We start from the raw sequence: 18,998 nt of genomic DNA on the forward strand, positions 1-18,998 counted from the left end.
CCTGCTCCGTGTCCCTTTGACTTCCAGCTGAGTCCATTTGTGGCTACTGTGGCCAGTTCCTGTGCATAGTGACAGCTTCCAGTCCTGGGTCTCTCTGCTTTTCTGCCTGGAGCTTTCTCAAGCTCTGTGCAGGGCTGCCCAGAGCTTAACCTTCCCCGGAGTGACCCTCAGTTACTGAGAGCTGGAGCCAGCAGTGTGCCCTGGTTTCCCATCCCATGGAGGGAAATTTCTGATGTACAAGGCAGCTCAGAGGGTCCCCAGTGAGATCGAGCCACGGTTGCCTGTGGCAGTAGCTCTCGTTAACACATCGTTTTGGGCTTATTTCTCTTTCCTGTCTCATTTTCCCCATTCCTTCCGTTGTACTTCTGAGATCTCCTTGCAAATAAACTACCTGGGCTTAGTCCCTGACTGGTCGGTACTGGCTTTCCAGGTGAACACAAGCTAGGACGGTACCTACTTAGCCTTTTTCCAAAGAACATTTAAGGCAGAAGCAAGAGCGCTATGTATTCCACCATATTAGGGCATGTGAAAGACTGGTTTTATTTACAACAGAAAAATAAGGAGAACAGCTAGCAGGGTAGGCTGGTGATTTCCACAAGATTTCATGGGTTTGAGAAATCCTGGAATGGCAGACGTGTTCTTTTGTTTTCTGGCTTCTCTCCAAGTCCTGTCTATGCATCACACCACGTGTCCTGCCCATTTGAAAATAAAAAACAAGCTGAAAAATACTGCAATGGAGTTGAGAAATCTTGCTTGTTGAAAGTGACTGCTATTAAGTATGAAGGAACGTGCCAGCCACCTAGGGAGAAATCTCTGTCCTTATATTGTGCCTTGGGACCTGGTAGGTTCTTAATATATTTTTGTTGAATTACGCTCGAGGAGCCTACATTCTAATTAAGGAGGCAAGACATACACTCAGTGGTTAAGTAATTCTTAAAGGTGTTATTTAATTAAGAACAGTAATTAACGGGATAGGTAATAAATGCTTAGAGTCATTCCTCTGGGGGCCTGGAGCCTGAAGTAAGTAGAGCAAAATGATGGAAGTAGTTTCAAAATTATCTGCTTCCTTGTATTAATTTTACAGATGCTGAAACCAAGAACATGCTACATAGAGCTGCTTCAGTTAGTTTAAGATTCTTACATGATTCAATCTAGTTAGGATGAGTATTTAGTGCTGTACTTAGAGCATAAGCCTCAAGGGGTGGGATGTTTCCCCTCTTACTAGAGCCTAATCCTCTGTTTTCAGTGTTGGTTTATTTATTTTTTTTAAAGCTACTTACTCTTGTACTTAATATGGGGTCTCCTAACGAGTCAGGGAAATGATAGAACAGGCTATTAGTGTCTTAACTTCTTTCTTCTACTAGGCCCCGATTAACACTAAATAAATAAAAAATAAAAAGGTACTCTGCCCCTCCTATACCCTATTCTAATAGGATAGTAAGTCTGAGTGTCCTGAGGTGTGCAGGCATTTCAAGGGCAAAGAAGGAAAGGAATTAGGGGGAACATCATGGAATCTGGGAGTGTCGATGACTCGTTGGAGGGCAGTGTGATAGCATGACTTGCTCCGTGTCCACCTCAAATCAAATCAGATTCTCTACTGGCCTTAGAGGTTCAGTGTTTCTTTTCATATAATTTCCCTTGAATTGTGTTGGGAAACCAGGACTTTGGCTATCCAGGACAAAAAGGGAAGAGATCTCTGGTCAGCTGTGTCACAGGTACTACTGAGAAGACACCCTGGGCCATTCAAAGGAGACATTGCCCTGGTGTTCTTCCCACCAAGCCTGTCCGTGGCTCCCAAGGCGATGGCGCTGAGTGTGGATCGCAGGATTTCACGCAGGCTCCGACGTCTGAATTCTGTTACCTGCAAGGTGCTGCCACCCAGGGAACCTGCTGTCCCTTTGGAACCAACTTTCATCTGGGGGTAAAGTGAGGCTGGGCAACAACGAATTCTGGGCTGGCTATTCTCCTGGAATGATGGCAGGGGAGGGAAAATGCCTTTTTATTTTTACTTGTGTTTTTAGCTGATGAGTTGACAGTAGGAGACAGTGAAGACACCCATTGATTTCTCCGTGTTACTGGAATAAAAGCCTCTTTTTGCCTAGTAAACGAGGGAAATTGTGTTGGGGCAAGATTAGGGAAAAACCTTGATGATCAGATTACAGAAAACTTTGCCTTAATATGGATGTTTAGGACCTTTTCCTAAAAAGAATGGTACATTTGGAACAGGGAATTGATGTAATGAAATCAGTGCTTCAGGTGGATTAATCTGGTGGCGTTCAGGACAAACTGGAGGAAAGATAGCATGGAGTCGTTCGTTAGATAGGAGTGGTTATGTTAAGTCTGGAGATGCCCCTAGTTGTTGGCCTTATGGTTAGAAAGGAATAAGGAAGGCAGGGAGGGAGGGGGTACTGTTGACTTACTGCCTTCTGGGTCAAAGGTACAGGGTAAGACCCCTCAGGTCCCTACTGTCATGGGCCTTACCTTCTAGAAAGGAAGACAAATGATAAGCAAAACACAAATAAATGAAGAAAAATTTCAGATGGTGATATATGCTCGAAAGGAAATAAAAGAAGTTGACGATACACAATAGTGGATACCTGGAGAGGGGAAGGATTTTTACTCTATCCTGAATGGTCGGAAGAGGTCTTGGAGAGCAGGTAACACTGGAGCTGTAAGCCACCTTCCTTCCCTCCCTTCCCGTGACCACTTCCCCGGGGTGCTGTGTGTGATCACCTGTGTGTGAACACGTGCCCGTCGCCATCCTCTATCGTGGCACCATGTGTGCATTGAGTACGCATGGACTCATACATACTTTATTTATCTTTGTAACGCTAGCACCTACCACTGTACTTGGGCCATCGTTGGCACCCAGAAAAGGTCTGTTCAATGAGTGACTCAGCTCACCAAGGGAAAGCGTCCACAGACAGAAAGGCGGTGGGTAAAGTACGGAGCTTTGGGGAAATGCCCACAGTAGGAAATGGGTGCAGAAATCAGGGAATCTTGCCGCTTTCCTTCTGCTGTTCCTGCCTGGTCAGCACGTCATTCTGCGCCTGTCTCGCTTTTCTGATTATTGTTCCTTTATCTTTCTGCAGCTGTGCTATTTAGTGCGGTAGCCACTAGCCACAGTATTTGCCATTGAGCACTTGAGATGTGGCTAGTCCTAAGTGAGATCTGCTGGTAAGTGTAAAATACACAGCAAATCTCAAAGACTTAGTGCAAAAAGAAGGGTGTAAAGCATTTAATAAACGCATGTTATGTTATGTTGATTGTGTTCAAGAGTTATGTTAGACATATTAGGTTAAATAAATACAATATTGAGATTAATATCACTGTCGCTTACTTTTTATTTTATTGATTGATTGATTGAGACAGAGTCTCACTCTGTCACCCTGACTAGAGTGCAGTGGTATCGTTGTAGCTCATGCAGCCTCAACCTCCTGGGCTGGAGTGATCCTCCTGCCTCAGCCTCCCGAGTAGCTGGGACTACAGACGTGCGCCACCATGCCCAGCTAAGCTTTGTATTTTTTGTAGAGACGAGATCTTGCTCTCGCTCAGGCTGGTCTCAAACTTCCTGAACTCAAGCAATCCTCCCACCTCAGCCTCCCAGAGTGCTAGGATGACAGGTGTGAGCCACTGTGCCTGGCCTATTGTTTGCTTTTTAAATGTGGCTACTAAGAAATTAAAATGAATTCCTGACTCACTGTATTAGTTGGGGTTCTCCAGAGAAACAGAACCAATAGGACATGTATATAGTTTTATATGAGAGGGAGCTTGGGAGAAGCCACACAACAGGCCATCTGCAAACTGGGAATGCGGGGATGGTGGTAGCGTGGCTCAGTCCAAGCCTAAAGGCTTGAGAGCTCAGGAGGCCACTGGTGTAAGCCTGGACTCCAAAGGCTGGAGGGCTGGAAGTTCTGATGTCCAAGGGCAAGAGGAAAAGAGTGTTTCCTAGCTCCAGGACACAGAAGCCAGTTTGCCTTTCCCCTGTTTTTGTTCTATCCGGGCCCCCAGCTGATTGGATGGTGCCCACCCACATTGAGGGCAGATCGTCCCCATGTACTCAGACTCACTTGCCAATCTCCCCTGGAAACACCTTCACAGACACCCAAAGTGATGCTTTCCCAGTTCTGTAGGTGTTCCTTAATTAGGTCAAGTTGACACCAAAATGAACCATCACACTCATGTTACAGCCAATTGCCCGGTACTTGTCTCTGTCCCATAGCAGACAGGTTAGCTTGATACTAGCTGGTCATTTCTGAAACAAGCGGCACGAAGAAGAGTGACAGCTGTCACTTTATTTCCTTCTCCATGGTAGAAAAATCCCAACGCGTTAAAAAACAGAGGCCAGATGTGGGAGGTGTAACTTACATTTTGTAACCAGGCGGACATGTCCAGTACAAAACATGTTTGGGAAATAATTTCTTTAAACTCCTAAGTATGTCGTATCACCTTTTTGGGAAGGTAACTTTCAATTTAAGGTGAAAAAAACCCCCATCATAATATTTATACTCAAAAAAAGTCCCATTTCTCATTTCATTTCTGTGTCCTTCCTACTCTTAGATGTTTCTGCCAGATGATAATTGCAGGACTTTGAGTTTTGTTTTTTTTTTCTTTTTAAATGATGCAAAAACAGAGTGAATGGTGCCCTGGCAGCTGATCTCATCCTGGCTTCCTGTGAGCGGTAGCAATATGAAGATGCTCAAAGAAGAAAAGCAGATGTTACTTAGATACTCGACTTTCATCCTCCCAGTAACATTTTTAAGATTGAGCTCCCAGTGCCCGAATGTTAAAATTCTTTCATAGATCCCAAATTACAAATGTGCCTTGTTGCTTTAATCCATTTTGCTGCGTTAGCTTTATTAGATTAAGCATCCTGTTGAGCATCTAAAGAACAGTGGGCTTATCACATTTCCCTTTGAAAACCCAGTAAAGACAAAATACATGGTTAACAAAACAGAGCAAATTCAGTTTGCAGGTGTTCCTAGGCGATGCAGCCCCTGATAGAATCTGAGCGTCTCTATTATTCCTTGCTTGGAAAATGTCTTTTAAGTAGGCTGGAGAAATTCTTGAGAAAGAGGAGATCGTGGGGGCAAAAGTTGCTTTCCCTCCTTCTGATGTGTTGCTAATTGCATTGTGCTGACTGCAGAGACGGCACGATGGAAATCTGAAAACTTTGTTTTGTTAAGCTTTACTTTTGACTACACCCTGGGTGTGCCAATAAGTTCTTTATCATCTGTATCTCCTAGCGTGTTGACTCTTAACGATTGATTTTTTTTTTCTTGGCAAATCTAATTAACTATTTGAAGTATTTCATCAATCGGTACCCAGTGACTACACACACTTGGTGGGTGGCTCTTCGAGATTCTCTTGAAATCTCGGTGATGTCCCAGCACTCTAAAAATTCCTGTCTGCCAGAGCAATTTGAATTTTGTTATTAGTGTCTGCTGGAAATCATAATTCAATAAAGACTAACTCATTTAAAAATGTTTCATACTGTGCATGCATTAGGGAACCTGGGTAAGTTAGGAGACACAGAAAAACATAGAAACGTTTAGGTCTACACAGGAAATTGGAGTGGTGCTGAACAATTTGAAGGAGGCTTTTTGTATTTTCTAAGAAGCTACAGCCGTATGAGGAGTGTGTGTGTGTGTGTGTGTGTGTGTTTAAATTGGTGACAGAAGTAGTCTTTTCTTTTGCTCCCAAATACATGAGCATTTTTTTTTTCTTTTTTTGCTAATTGCAAAACACGAGCTGGTAGGTAATAAAAAGACCCTCTATCAACATTTAAAATAATAATAAACAAGATCCCTTGCACGTGTCTTTGTATAATCTGCATGTATGGCCCTGGTTTCTCCCCTTGCAAGAGATTGTAGCTGTCTCCTCTTGTCCTCTCTTCTGCTCTTGTTCCTTTTATGGACACAAGATTATTGCTGTAGAAAATATGGTCATGCCATAAGGGAATGTACCTCCTGTTCAGGATGTACGTTGTGTTTTTTTTTTTTTTTTTCTTTTTTTCTCCCCCAACTACATCCGCAGACTGCAGCTGCCATGGCCTTTGAAAGAAATCTGGGTCCTTATGAAAGTGTAATTCCTGAACAATGAATTCTTCCTTGCAGGACATTGTGCTTCTTCACTGCTGTTTAGCAGCACAGTCTGTCATTAGTCTTCCCTGCAGTTTATTTGCTCCCCAAGTCCACCATTTGACATGTGTAGGAATACTTAAACAATTTTTTTCCCTCAGAGAAGTTTGTTTCATCTTTGGAAGCAAGGAGCTTCCTGCTGACTTCATAGGACCCCGCATACTCTCCCCTCCTCTTTTTATGTATGCTGTTGTCTCCGCTTGGCTTTATTGCTACTTCCCTCACCCTGTTTTCCATTTGCCTCCCAAACTGGGTTTCGAAAGAAACATCTCTTCGCCATTTCCCCCTGCCCTTCCCTATTTCAAACCTCTTCATCTTTTGCAAGATACCAGCAGAGTCAAACCTCCAATTTCTCCTTCCTTTTCTAAAGTTGCAGTATGTTTAGTCCTCTCATGAGATGGCATTTGCCTTGCTCTTAAAATTAAACCCAGTGCATAGAGAGATGATACAGTTTTTCCAAAAATTGGGAGAAAATGAAAATGTTCGTGTTATATTTTGGTATGTTGCCCTGTTCTTGAAACATTACTAGATACTTGTGACATACAAGGGTCCCATCCTGAGGTGATGGAGGGAAGGCTGCATCCTACACTTAAATAGATTGCGGTTGATGATTTGTCATCTAGAGAGATGTATTCTTAGCATTTGAACTTCTTTGTACATATCAGATTAAATCTTGATGTATGATCTTTGTTGCTTAACAATCAAAGGTTTGAAAGAATGGATGTTTTTGGAGGTTGGTTGGTTTTCCTTTCTCTTTTAAGCCTCCAAAGCAAGTAAAGCCAAACTATTCATTGCCTTTTAATGATTATATGGTATTTCTTACAAGTTTTTTTTTTTTTTTAAGAAATAAACTGAGACAAAAACCCAAAGTTGTTGCTTTCTGATTGGTCCAGATGTCCATGCTAACGTTCAAGCTTCTTGTCAGTTAATAATTTATGGGGAACGTTTGGTGCCTTTTCTTTTTAGAATAATACAAGGAAAGCAGTTGGGATACTGACATTAAGCTGTACTGGGGAAAGTAGGTCCCTCCTCCCCATAACTGTTCAATGTTTCTCTGGCCTTTCATTTTCTAAAGTGTTACATATGGAATACATATGTCTTTCTGTTCCAGTACCACAGGAGAGAAAAAAAAAAAAAAAAGGGAAGAAATAAAAAAGAGAAAAATCACAAAGAAATCAATAAACACCTGTTATTCCCAGATCTGCAGTTATTTGGGCTCAGAAGTGCCCGCAGGCAAAGTTAAAACAAAAATCCTAGTATGTCTGTCTGCCTTCATAGATTTCTCTTTGCCTGTATGAGGGTTTTAAAAAAATTTTATTTTATATTTATTTCATTTTGTTTCATCTTATTTTATCCCAGAGTGGACCCTTCACCTTCTGTTATTTTCCTGCCCTGGATGTGTTCTTTCCAGTGTATATTTCTGCCTTCCCTATACGCCATATTTTTGTATTCAGCAAAGCGGAGGATTTTTTTTTTTTTTCCCTAACAGCTCTGGGATGCAGGCTTGCTTTAGCCCTCATCACTTCCACAGCGGGTTTCCTAAGTTAGATTGCCCCCTGCTGCTTCTGTAACATTAAAAATAGGGCTTGAAATAAAATATGTTTGGGGACCTACCATTTAAAGGTATATGTTGAGTGAAACAGATTGAAACCTAATCATTTGAAAACAGGTTCAAATATAAGTAACAACTGGTAGATGCTTTGCTATGTCATATAGAGATTTTAAGCTTGAGTATGTGTATGTGTGTGTGTGTATGTGTGTGTGTGTGTATACATTGCCCCTTTCTACTGAAAGTTAGCTATGAATTAGAAACCATTGTTTTAAATAAGCGAGTCGTATCATGCACTTTTTCTTTTGTCTATTATAGGCAATGCAGTGCCTATAAATAGGTTCTTACCCAATTGTACAGTGTACTTAAAATACTGAGCGTGTCACTGTGAACTCTCTAAAAGCAGGGTCAATGACTTGTTTGTTTGTGTCTTTAGTCTAGTGACTGACACTTACAGACACTCACTGTTAATTTCATTAGATTCGTTCATTCATTAAAGAGAAGAATATCACTCGAGTTTAATCCACCGAATTAATTTTTATCTGGCTTAGGATCCAGGAGAGTAAATAATATTAGCTAACATTTGGACAGAAATAAATTCCAGCTAAGGTACAGGAAGTTTTTAGTAATACCTAATGTAGAGACAGCTTCCACATGAGTGCCTTGTATTTTTGGCTTTCAGAATTTGTTTTCTTTTTTTTTTTTTTTTTGAGACAGAGTCTCACTCTGTTGCCCAGGCTAGAGTGAGTGCCGTGGCGTCAGTCTAGCTCACAGCAACCTCAAACTCCTGGGCTTAAGCGATCCTACTGCCTCAGCCTCCCGAGTAGCTGGGACTACAGGCATGCGCCACCATGCCCGGCTAATTTTTTGTATATATATATTTTAGTTGTCTATATAATTTCTTTCTATTTTTAGTAGAGACGGGGTCTCACTCTTGCTCAGGCTGGTCTTGAACTCCTGACCTCGAGCGATCCACCCGCCTCGGCCTCCCAGAGTGCTAGGATTACAGGTGTGAGCCACCACGCCCGGCCAGAATTTGTTTTCTTTTTATTGCTATTTTCTTATTTCTCAGCTCACATTTTATATATAGACCTGACTTTGTTTCCTGGGTAATCCTCCTCAATCCCATGTGTATTTCTGGGATCCACATTCAGGACTTCGGTTACTGGTGCTGTCTGCCATTCTCTGCTGAGCCTATAAGTGACTCGAGGGAAGGAACCAAGTCTGACTCCTTTCTGCATCTCCAACATCATCCTAGAAATGTCTATTTCTATGAAATAGTTGACATTTAAATGGGGTCCAAATAGCTTCCAAAGAAAACAAGCATTGAAAATGCGGAAAAATAGGAATCAAAATGCTGTTATCTATGGTATCTAGTTTGAGGCGTGACCCAATTAAAAACAAACAACAACAATGGCATAAAATGACTGTAGTGCCAAAGGCAAGGCTCAGGATGGTGGAATGAAAATATAGAATTAATCATAGCTGGCTGCTCTAATAGCTCTCTTCCTTCCCCACCTGTAATTGTTATAGCATCTCCATGTATGTATCGTTGTATTTCTTCCTCCCTCTCCCTTCAATGACTGATGTCCACTGGGTCTGATATTTGGACTAATGAGCAATACAACAGCCTGATTTCTGTAGCCATAAGAATTATGAGACTCTTAAGTTGGAAGTGAGGGATCTGGGCTCCCTCACTTAACCTGGATGTGATGAGAGAGTGTAGCCATATCCCAGAGCTTTGACTTCTGTATCCACCCTGGCCTGCAAAAGGTGAGTTCCTAGAGTGTATGTATGTGTTTATCAGGGTAGTATGAAGGGAGGACAGAGCTCTCATGCTAGTGTCTTCTCAACCAAGAGAGGTTCACCGTGTACGGCTCCAGAGTTGTCCTCTACCACCTTTGGTTTTAAATATATGCAAATGAGGTTTATAAAAACTGTGTTTAATTTTTAACCTTTTGTTATCTAAATAAAGAAGAGCTTATTAAATAAAACTCCTTTGGGATTGATTCTCCTTTCTTCCCAGCCAGAAGTAACATCCTGAAATTTTTGTCTCATTATGTTGCCCCTTAAAAACCAGAAGTTTTACCACTATATGATCTATAGGAATATGTATGTGTCCCTAAAAGTACCCTTTAATTTTGCTTATCTTGCAACTTTATAAAATAGGATCCTATTTTGGATACTCCTGCAACTTTTGGGAAAATTTATACTTGTAAGATTCATCAGTACTGTTGCATATAGCTAGACTTCATTTCTGTTCACTGTTACAAAGTATTTTGTTGATTGAATGCATCCCAGTTTATTTTTCCAGTCTTCTGTTGATCGATAGCAGTGTTGCTTTTGCTTTTTGCTATTCCCAACATTGCTACAAGGACCATTCTTCACATGTGTAAGCATTTCTTTGCCATATGCGTCTAATGTGAGAATTTCTGGGTTGTAGCCTACGCACATTTGTCATTTGGGTTGATAATGCTAGATTATTTTCTGAAATAGTAGCACCAGTTTATATCCCCACTGGCACTGTGTAATAGCTGTCATTGTTCCACATCCTTTTCAGCCCCTGGAACCAAATGGCTTCTGAATTTTTGCCTGTCCTAATGATCTGACATTGTATGTAACTGTGGTTTTAATTTATTTTTCCTTCATTACTAGTGAGGTTAAGTACCTTTTCATATGAATGTCAGCCATTTATGTTTCTTCTTTTTTTTTTTTTGAGACAGAGTCTCACTCTGCTGCCCGGGCTAGAGTGAGTGCAATGGCATCAGCCTAGCTCACAGCAACCTCAAACTCCTGGGCTCAAGCGATCCTCCTGCCTCAGCCTCCTGAGTAGCTGGGACTACAGGCATGTGCCACCATGCCCAGCTAATTTTTCTATATATATTTTTTAGTTGGCCAGATAATTTCTATTTTTAGTAGAGACGGGGTCTCGCTCTTGCTCGTCTCGAACTCCTGACCTCGAGCAATCCACCCGCCTCGGCCTCCCAGAGTGCTAGGATTACAGGCGTGAGCCACCGTGCCCGGCCTATATTTCTTCTTAAAAATGCCTATCCATGTCTCTTGCCCATTTTCCTACTAAATCACATGTCTTTTTCTTATCATTTTGTAGAATTTTCTTACATATTCTGGATACTAACTCTTTGTAAAGAGTGTGCAAATGTCTTTTTGCATTCTGTGGCTTACCTTTTCATGTTCTTTCTGGCATCTTTTGATAAAGAGTGGTTCTTAATTTTAATACATTCATATGTATCAATCATTTGCTTTCCAGTTTGGCTTTTTTGCATCTTGTTTAAAAAAAAAAAAAAAAATCCCTCCATACACTGATGTCATGAAAATAGTCTCCTATATTCTGTAGGATTTTTAAAATTGTAAAACATTTAAAGTTGTTTAATCCTTTTGGGATTGGTCTCTGTGTACGGTGTAAGGTAGGGGTCCAAATTAATTTTTTTTTCCCACGCGAATAATGAATGAATCCAGCACCATTTGTTAAATACTCTGTCCTTTCTCCATTCGTCTGCAGAGCCAGTTCCCTCATCCATCTAGTTTCCGTAAATGTGGGGATCTATTTCTAGGTGCTCTGTTTTCGCTGGTCTATTCATTCATAGTTTGTCTTCATTCATTCTTTTTCTCTTCAGTGTTCCAAGATTAAAATGTAGTTGGCCTTGAAACACCATTATTTACAAAGTCACCTTCGGAAAAACTGCCTTAATGTGTAATGTAGAGAGAAAAGGCACAGTTGTTTTTATAATATGTTTGTGGCAGCTGTTTTTAGGCATGTTTTTGTGTGCTCTAGTCCTAGTATACGTCGTTTTTGTGACCTAAAATCCTGATGTCACCCATGCAGTCTGTTGGTATTTCAGGCTCTTCTTGGTCAGTTGTGAGTTGTTTTTGTTGGGATTGTTTTTGTTGGGATTCAGTTTCCTAAATGAGATTTTGCTAGAACTGTTGAATTTTTTTCTTTTACACGCCTGTGCAGAGAATCGCATAGAAATAATAAATGATGTTGCTTCCACTAATGATAATTCAGTAGATTCTCATTATAATGCTGGTATTGGCAAATGAGTATAACACCTACTCTATTATAGATTTGCTGGGTTATGGAGTGAGAGGTGCTGTGTGCGTATGGGCATCTTGGTGGCACGTGATTTGATTTATTGTAACTGAATCCTTGCAACAGTGAGACACACTTATGAATTTTTATTTTTACATATGAAACAATCTAGGAAACAAATTTCAGATTTAATATGTTTGGCAAAGGATTTCCTAAAAATGGAATCTTCCATTAAATGATAAATATGACTTGTTTCAGGAGTGTTTCTCACTGGAATGTTAATAAAAGGCATACATTTTTATTTCAATTCTGTAGTAACCTGTATATACACTTGTATTCATTTTAATAAATCATAGGAAAATGGTGACTAAGGGATCCACACATCTCCAGAGTCTAATGTAATCATAAACTACTCAGTCTTGTCTTTCTAGCCAAGATAATATGAGCTGAAATTTCACTGATGTATATAGCACCATTCTCTTAAATCATGCGGTGTGTGTACAGGTATACCTATACAGATTCCAATAGATTATGGAATTCATGCACTCTATATATTCTATAAAACTTTTGCATCAATTTTTGAGACTTCATGTCCCACTCAACCTATGAATTGAATTTAATTATTTTCTTTTGCTGAAGAGGGTAATTTCTCTTTCTAAGTTAGTTTTGTTCCTAAATTTAAAATACAGTATTGGTGACTGTTGTATTGATATCCCAACCAGCCTTATCTTAGACATGGGGGTCATTTTAAGAGAAGCACGATCTCTGACTTCACAGCCACCAAACTGGAAAATGACCGAGTGTTGGCTGTCGAGGTATCTGGTTTTAATCCTTGGTGGAGGAGCTGCTATTCTGGCTTGCAAGCGTCTCTCACATAACTGCATCCCGCTGTGATCAGGAAATCTAGCTGAAGTACTGTTTGGAGTCTCTTTTAAAAGTGAGGGACAGTGACCAGGTGCGGTGGCTCACGCCTGTAATCCTAGCACTCTGGGAGGCCAAAGCGGGTGAATCGGCTGAGCTCAGGAGTTCAAGACCAGCCTGAGCAAGAGCGAGACCCCGTCTCTACTAAAAATAGAAAGAAATTATATTGACAGCTAAAAATATATATAGAAAAATTAGCCGGGCATGGTGGTGCATGCTTATAGTCCCAGTTACTCGGGAGGCTGAGGCAGGAGGATCCCTTGAGCCCAGGAGTTTGAGGTTGCTGTGAGCTAGGCTGACTCCACGGCACTCTAGCCCGGACAACAGAGTGACACTCTGTCTCAAAAAAAAAAAAAAGTGAAGAACAGTGCCAACACGAATAAGACCCTGTCTGATTTGCTTGGAACTTAAAGTGTTAAAGCCATTTTGCTGCTTCTTAACTATATAATGCTTCCCGACTTTGCCCAAGAAAAGAATGCAGGTGGAGGAGGAACCTAGTGCGAGGCAGAGGGTCTTCCTTTGGTTTTGCATAAAGGTACAGCAGGAGCCCAGTCAGGACTGACATTGCCAGTTTCATGTTTTGGTGTCCTTACCTTCATCCAGAACATACAGCTCCAAACCAGTGATCTCAAGGTGTGAGCCCTGAACCAGCGGGATCAGTATCGCTTGGGAACTTATTAGAAATTCAGATTCTAGGGCCTCACCCCACTCCTGCTGAATCTGAATCGGTAGGGGTCAGGCTCTCAGCCATCTGTGCTTTAAACAAGCCCTCTGAAATTTGAGACCCACTGATTTGAACTACATCATTAAGCATTTAACCAAATTACCCTTTAGAAACACAAATTAAGGACCTTCATGTGCATGACAATGTATGAAGTATTTTTGTTCCTTTCTCATTGGTAAGCAATGGAAGAAACAGTGTTCCTAATTCTTACATAATTTTTTGTTCTTTTTTTTTTTTATTTGTTTGTTTCTTTACATTAGCAGTCTTTCAGTACTTTTTCTTCCCTGGCTAATTTCATTGTTCAGTCTCCTGTTGGTTTTAGGTATTATACAATTCTATTTCATTTTGACTCGATCACTTTGTAACAATTGAATTTTCTACATGAAGAGTGCCATATTGAGTGCTTGGGAGAGCAAGAAAGCAGGAGAAAGAAACTGGATCTTGTTCCTTAGGGACAAAGAGGAAAACCTACTTAGGTGGGCACCAATTCGTTGACTTTAAACTTCTTCTCTACAATTTTACAATACAATGGCATAGACAGGGAAGAGCCATCTGAATTGGGGTAGAGAAGCTTTTGGCAAGAAATAAGGATTTTTTTTGCCTTAATTTTTTTAAAAACTGTGAAACACATATTCCCATCTTTATTATTTTTAAGTGTATAGTTCAGTACTGTTCAGTACATTCAATTATTGTGCAACCAATTTCCAGAACTCTTCCATCTTGTAAAATTGAAATTGTATAACCCATGAAACAACTCCCCATCCTTTTAGTCCCTGGCACCCATCATTGTATTTCTTGTCTCCATGAATTTTGATATTCTGGGTACTTCATATAAGGGGAGTCACATAATATTTGTCTTTTTTTTTTTTTTTGTAACTGGCTTATTTCACTTACCATAATGTCCTCAAGGGTCACCCATGTTGTAGTTTGTGTCAGAACTTCCATCTTAATTTTTAAGGTTGAATAATATTCTGTTGTATGTACACAGTACAGTTGGTTTGTTCATCTGTCTAAGGACACTTGGGTTGCTTCTACCTTCTAGCTATTGTGAACAATGCTGCTATAAACAGGCTTGTACAAATATTTCTTTGAGACTCAAATATCTCTTTGGATACCAGAAGTGGAATTGGTAGATCAAACGGCAATTCTATTTTTAATGTTTTGAGGAATCTCCATATTGCTTTCTGTAGAGGCTGTACTGTTTTAACATTCCCAGCAATAGTGCACAAGGGTCCCAATTTTTCCATTTTTTACATATCCTCACCAACACTTCATGATTTTTGTTTGTTTTTTATAGTAGCCATCTTGATGGGAGTAGGGTGATCTGTAAAATGGGAGTAACAATAATGGAGCCTACTTTAAAGAGTAGTGTGAGAACTGACTGAGCTCCTCTGGCATGGAACACTCTATGTCATCACCATCACTGTCACCATCTCCCCTTCCCAGTAAATCCTCTGCTCTTTGAGGCTGGGTCTTTGGTTATCTTGTAATAACCACAATTCATATTCTTTACTTAGAAGCCTTCTACCCGGCCCCCCACCTTTTTTTTTTTAAAGAAAAACTATCTGGCCCCTGGTTTGGCTGCTTCTTGAAGTTTTATCATTTCATCAAAGTAAGGTTCACCTTACCTTCAGCAACAGGTTGTAGGACAGTACAGAAAATCTAATTCTGGCCAAGGTCACCCTAAGCAGTGGTGAGGCCTTTTCTCCCCACTTTTCTCACCTTTCCTCTTCTCCCGCTTCTCCCTGCCGCCGCCTCCTATTTCTTCTTTCTCTTTCTCATTCTTATTTCTCCTCTTCCTACCTAACACTCTTCTAAACCCTTCCCTAATTAAGCATAAGATAGAGTCAGCTCTTGAGGACAAACTCTAAAGGAAGAAGACAATGTGATGATGACCCCAGATGGTAGATGAAGGCTTTCCTCGCTATGATGTGGCAGCCCAACAGGTTAGGTGGCTTTTCAGAATCATAAAATAATCAGTGAAGCAACACAGGTGGACTCTAAAGAATTTGAGAGTCCAGAGTTTGAATAATTTCTTTGACTTTTTTGCTTATCTCTGCTCCTAGGTCTTGTTTAGTCAAAGACCAACTTCTTGCCCCTGCTGAGAAAGTCATGCCTGCCAGTGGGGCTGGGCTTGCCAAGAGTCACCGCCAGACGCTGACCCCAAATACCAACCCCACCAACTTACCAACACCTGAAAAGGAAGTTGGCCCCGGTTTTCTCCATCACCTTTATGCGGGTGGGGGAGAAGGTATTTATTCTCAGAACAAATGCTAACATCGAGTGTCTGCTATATGCTAGGTACACTGTTCCCAACAGTGATGAGACCACAGTCCACGCCCTCAAGTCCATAATCCCCAATCTAGCAGAGTACAAAGGTAATTGAGGGCAAAATTAAAATACATGAGGATGAGTTCCCAGTGAGATAGTTGAATGAACATAGAGGAAGCTCTTTTTCAATGGCCGTGCGTTCACTGAAATTGAAAGTAGGACTTGGCTCTTTTCTAAAAATGCTAATCTACTTTGCTCAATGCTGGTTGTTTACCGGATGTCTTTGCAATAGACCATAATGATACACTTTCTTAGCTACAGAGTGAATTTCCAAGTATTTACTTGGCTAAAAGTAGCTCGAGAACAGATTTTTCTCCTGTCACTTTGGCACACACGGGGGAGTTCTCAGAAATTCTGAAGAGGCGTGGAAATGGCAAATAATGAGGTCTGGATGAAATGTTTCATTGTGGTTGAATTTTAAAACGATTTTTGCTTAATGTATTAACAAAGCATAAGTTTGTTCAGATCAACAAACGTTTTAAGTTGGAGGAAAACTACCATCATGAAAACAGAGCATTTTGCTGGCACTTTTTTTTTTTTTTTTTTTAAGAGAAAAGGGCTGGATCTAACACAAACCAGTGGTGATAGTTTATCCTGTGATTATCCCATGCCCAATGTGTGGCTTTGCCCTAACTAGGTTTATTGTAGGAAAAATACAGACATAGCAATGCTGCTAGGGTAGTTAGCAAGGATGTAAACAGTCATGGAAATCAGGGGAAGATAGTTAAGGGACTTTTCTTTTTGTGGCTGACACATTTCAAACTTGTTATACTTATTAGCCATCTCATGAATTCATGACACCTGAGAAACCTGAAGATTTAATGTCCTTGTCAACCAAGTAAGATTTCAGAGTCACATGTTCATTTTTCAGTAGAAGGAAAAAGACCCATGCTCTAAATAGAGAAAGCTTTCAGTTTAGAGCATTAAATAAATTCTCATATTGTGACATTAAAATCTTTGGGATTAAAAGGCCCTAATATTACATTTAAATGAATTCATGGGATGTTTGAAAAGCAGGATGTTAGGACCAAAAAAAAAAAAAAAATCAGCTGCATATTTGGATAATTTTCAATGTTATCTTGGGCTTGTTTTGTTACTGGTGGTGATGGTCTGCTCTTTCTGAAATTTCTATCATGTTATGCATTAGAAATTTCACTCTTTATCCCTACCTTTTGGACCATTCATTTGGAGTTACAGCTTCTTCAGAAATATGATGCCCTTTGAGGTCAACCTATGCACAGCCAGAGGCAGAAAAAATTCCTACGAAGAGTGTCCCAGGACCCCCAAAAAAAACCCTTTGCCCACATGATCCTACTTTCCCCATAACACCTGCTGCTATTGCCTGAATTTTTCAGTAAGTCATTCCTTTTAGCAAACACCATTAGAGAAAAAGTACAAGTAGCTCTCAGTCACCCATGCCCTAATGCAGATCATCTCATGGGCTCTTTTAGTCAAGAACTGAGCATGGAAGGAATGGAATTTATATCTGGAATAGGAAGTATAGTTTTAGAGTAGAAGCTCCCTGATTCTCAGGCCCGAGGGGAGGTGATGGGAGGCTATATTTAGGGAGTAGCATTTGGGAGGTGCAGAAACGGAAGGCAGGAAGACACGCTCTAGTGACTTCATGTTTTGGTAGCTTAACCTCATGTTGGTGACCTACCATGGTGAGATTCCCATTGTGTGTTGGCACAACCTCCCACTGAAACATAAGCTCTGCAAAGACAAGGTCACTGGTGTTTGTCAAGCAACTAGCACTGTGCTCGGTAAATATATATGAATGAACGAATACCTGGTACACAAAGTCTACTCTAAAATGTTTTGCTCTATGCTACTATAGCTATTTTTTCACTTAATTTCTAAAATGCTTTTTTTTTTTCCCCAACTCTGAAATGGTTTTAAATATGGTTCACTATAACCAGATGTGAGTAGTTTCTGCTCTTTTTCTCCCACTACTTAAAATACTAAGTGTCCGATGTCCTAGCAACTAAACAAGCTTATTACAGGAATCAATCAGTCATTTATTGACCACATGTTCCATGTGCAGGAATTTTTTTTTATTCTGGAAGAAGGAAAAGGCCAATCTGTTAATCCATATTTTACTTTTATACTTATAGGAACCTAAGGCAAGCAATCAGGACTTCTACTATTTGGGGATGCAAATATGCATGATAAATAATAGCCGTCATTTTAATCTTTCAGATTTTATTTTATGGTTACAGTATGACCATTTGTCTGATGTATTTAATTTTCTAAATTTCTGTTACATGAAAAATGAAAAGTCTATTGATTTAACATCAGAAAAATGTACAGCAGTTAATACAAAAAAGCTGCACCTAATTTTGTTAATAAACTATAAATGGTCAAATGACATACAGTTTAGATTTTTCAAAACACTGGGAACCCACATTTTACTGTAACACTGTGTAGTTTTAGTTGTGGCAGCAACATAATTCTACCGTGTGATATTTCTACTTTATTGGTTTTCAAAGTAGGCCTAAAATGTTAATATAATATAGAAAATTGACCCTGATGAAGGGTGCACTAATCTAGAAGGATGTAATGTTTGAGTCACAAAGGTGACTCCTACAGAGATTTGTAGACTAGACATTCTGGTCACTGTGACTACCCTCAACCCTGACGTGGAAAGATTTTATAAATGTCAGTTGGTGCAAATTTGTCATTATCCATCATGAATTCAAACTGTGTTCTCCCTGGCTCTCTCTAGAGTAACAGGTAAGTTCATTAGTTAACTCTGGAAGCTTATGGCCTTGGTTGGAATCCTCGCTCATCCACTTATTAGCTGTGTGATCTTAATCATTTTCTGCCTTAGTTTCCTCATCTGTACAATGGGAATAATAACTATATCAATTCATAGGGTTGTTCTGAGGGTTACATAAGTTAATACAAATAAATGTTTAGAATCATGACAAGAATGCAGTAGGCGCTTGATAAAAATGAGAATTTCTATGGATGGATTATGAATTTTTTTTAGAAATTTTAGCTCCAATAGTAATATTAGAGCACTATGAACAAGGTTAATGCATGAACAAAACATCAGCTCTCTGTCTGACATGGCATGGATTGGAACAGACTTAGTGTAGCCTCATAAGGTGAAGTTGGACTATGCACAGGAGGCTTTGAGTTGAGAAAGAACATGGCTTTCCAGGGTTAGGGCTGCAGAAGTTGTTATGTTTTATAGCAGCAGGGGGAGATGGGGCTGGGTGAATGAGCCGGGGCTGGATCCTGAACACACAGAGTGCTTGGCCATGTCCCGAGGGTGGC

This window comes from Eulemur rufifrons, chromosome 23 (genome assembly GCF_041146395.1).
Source record: "Eulemur rufifrons isolate Redbay chromosome 23, OSU_ERuf_1, whole genome shotgun sequence".
NCBI lineage: Eukaryota > Metazoa > Chordata > Mammalia > Primates > Lemuridae > Eulemur > Eulemur rufifrons.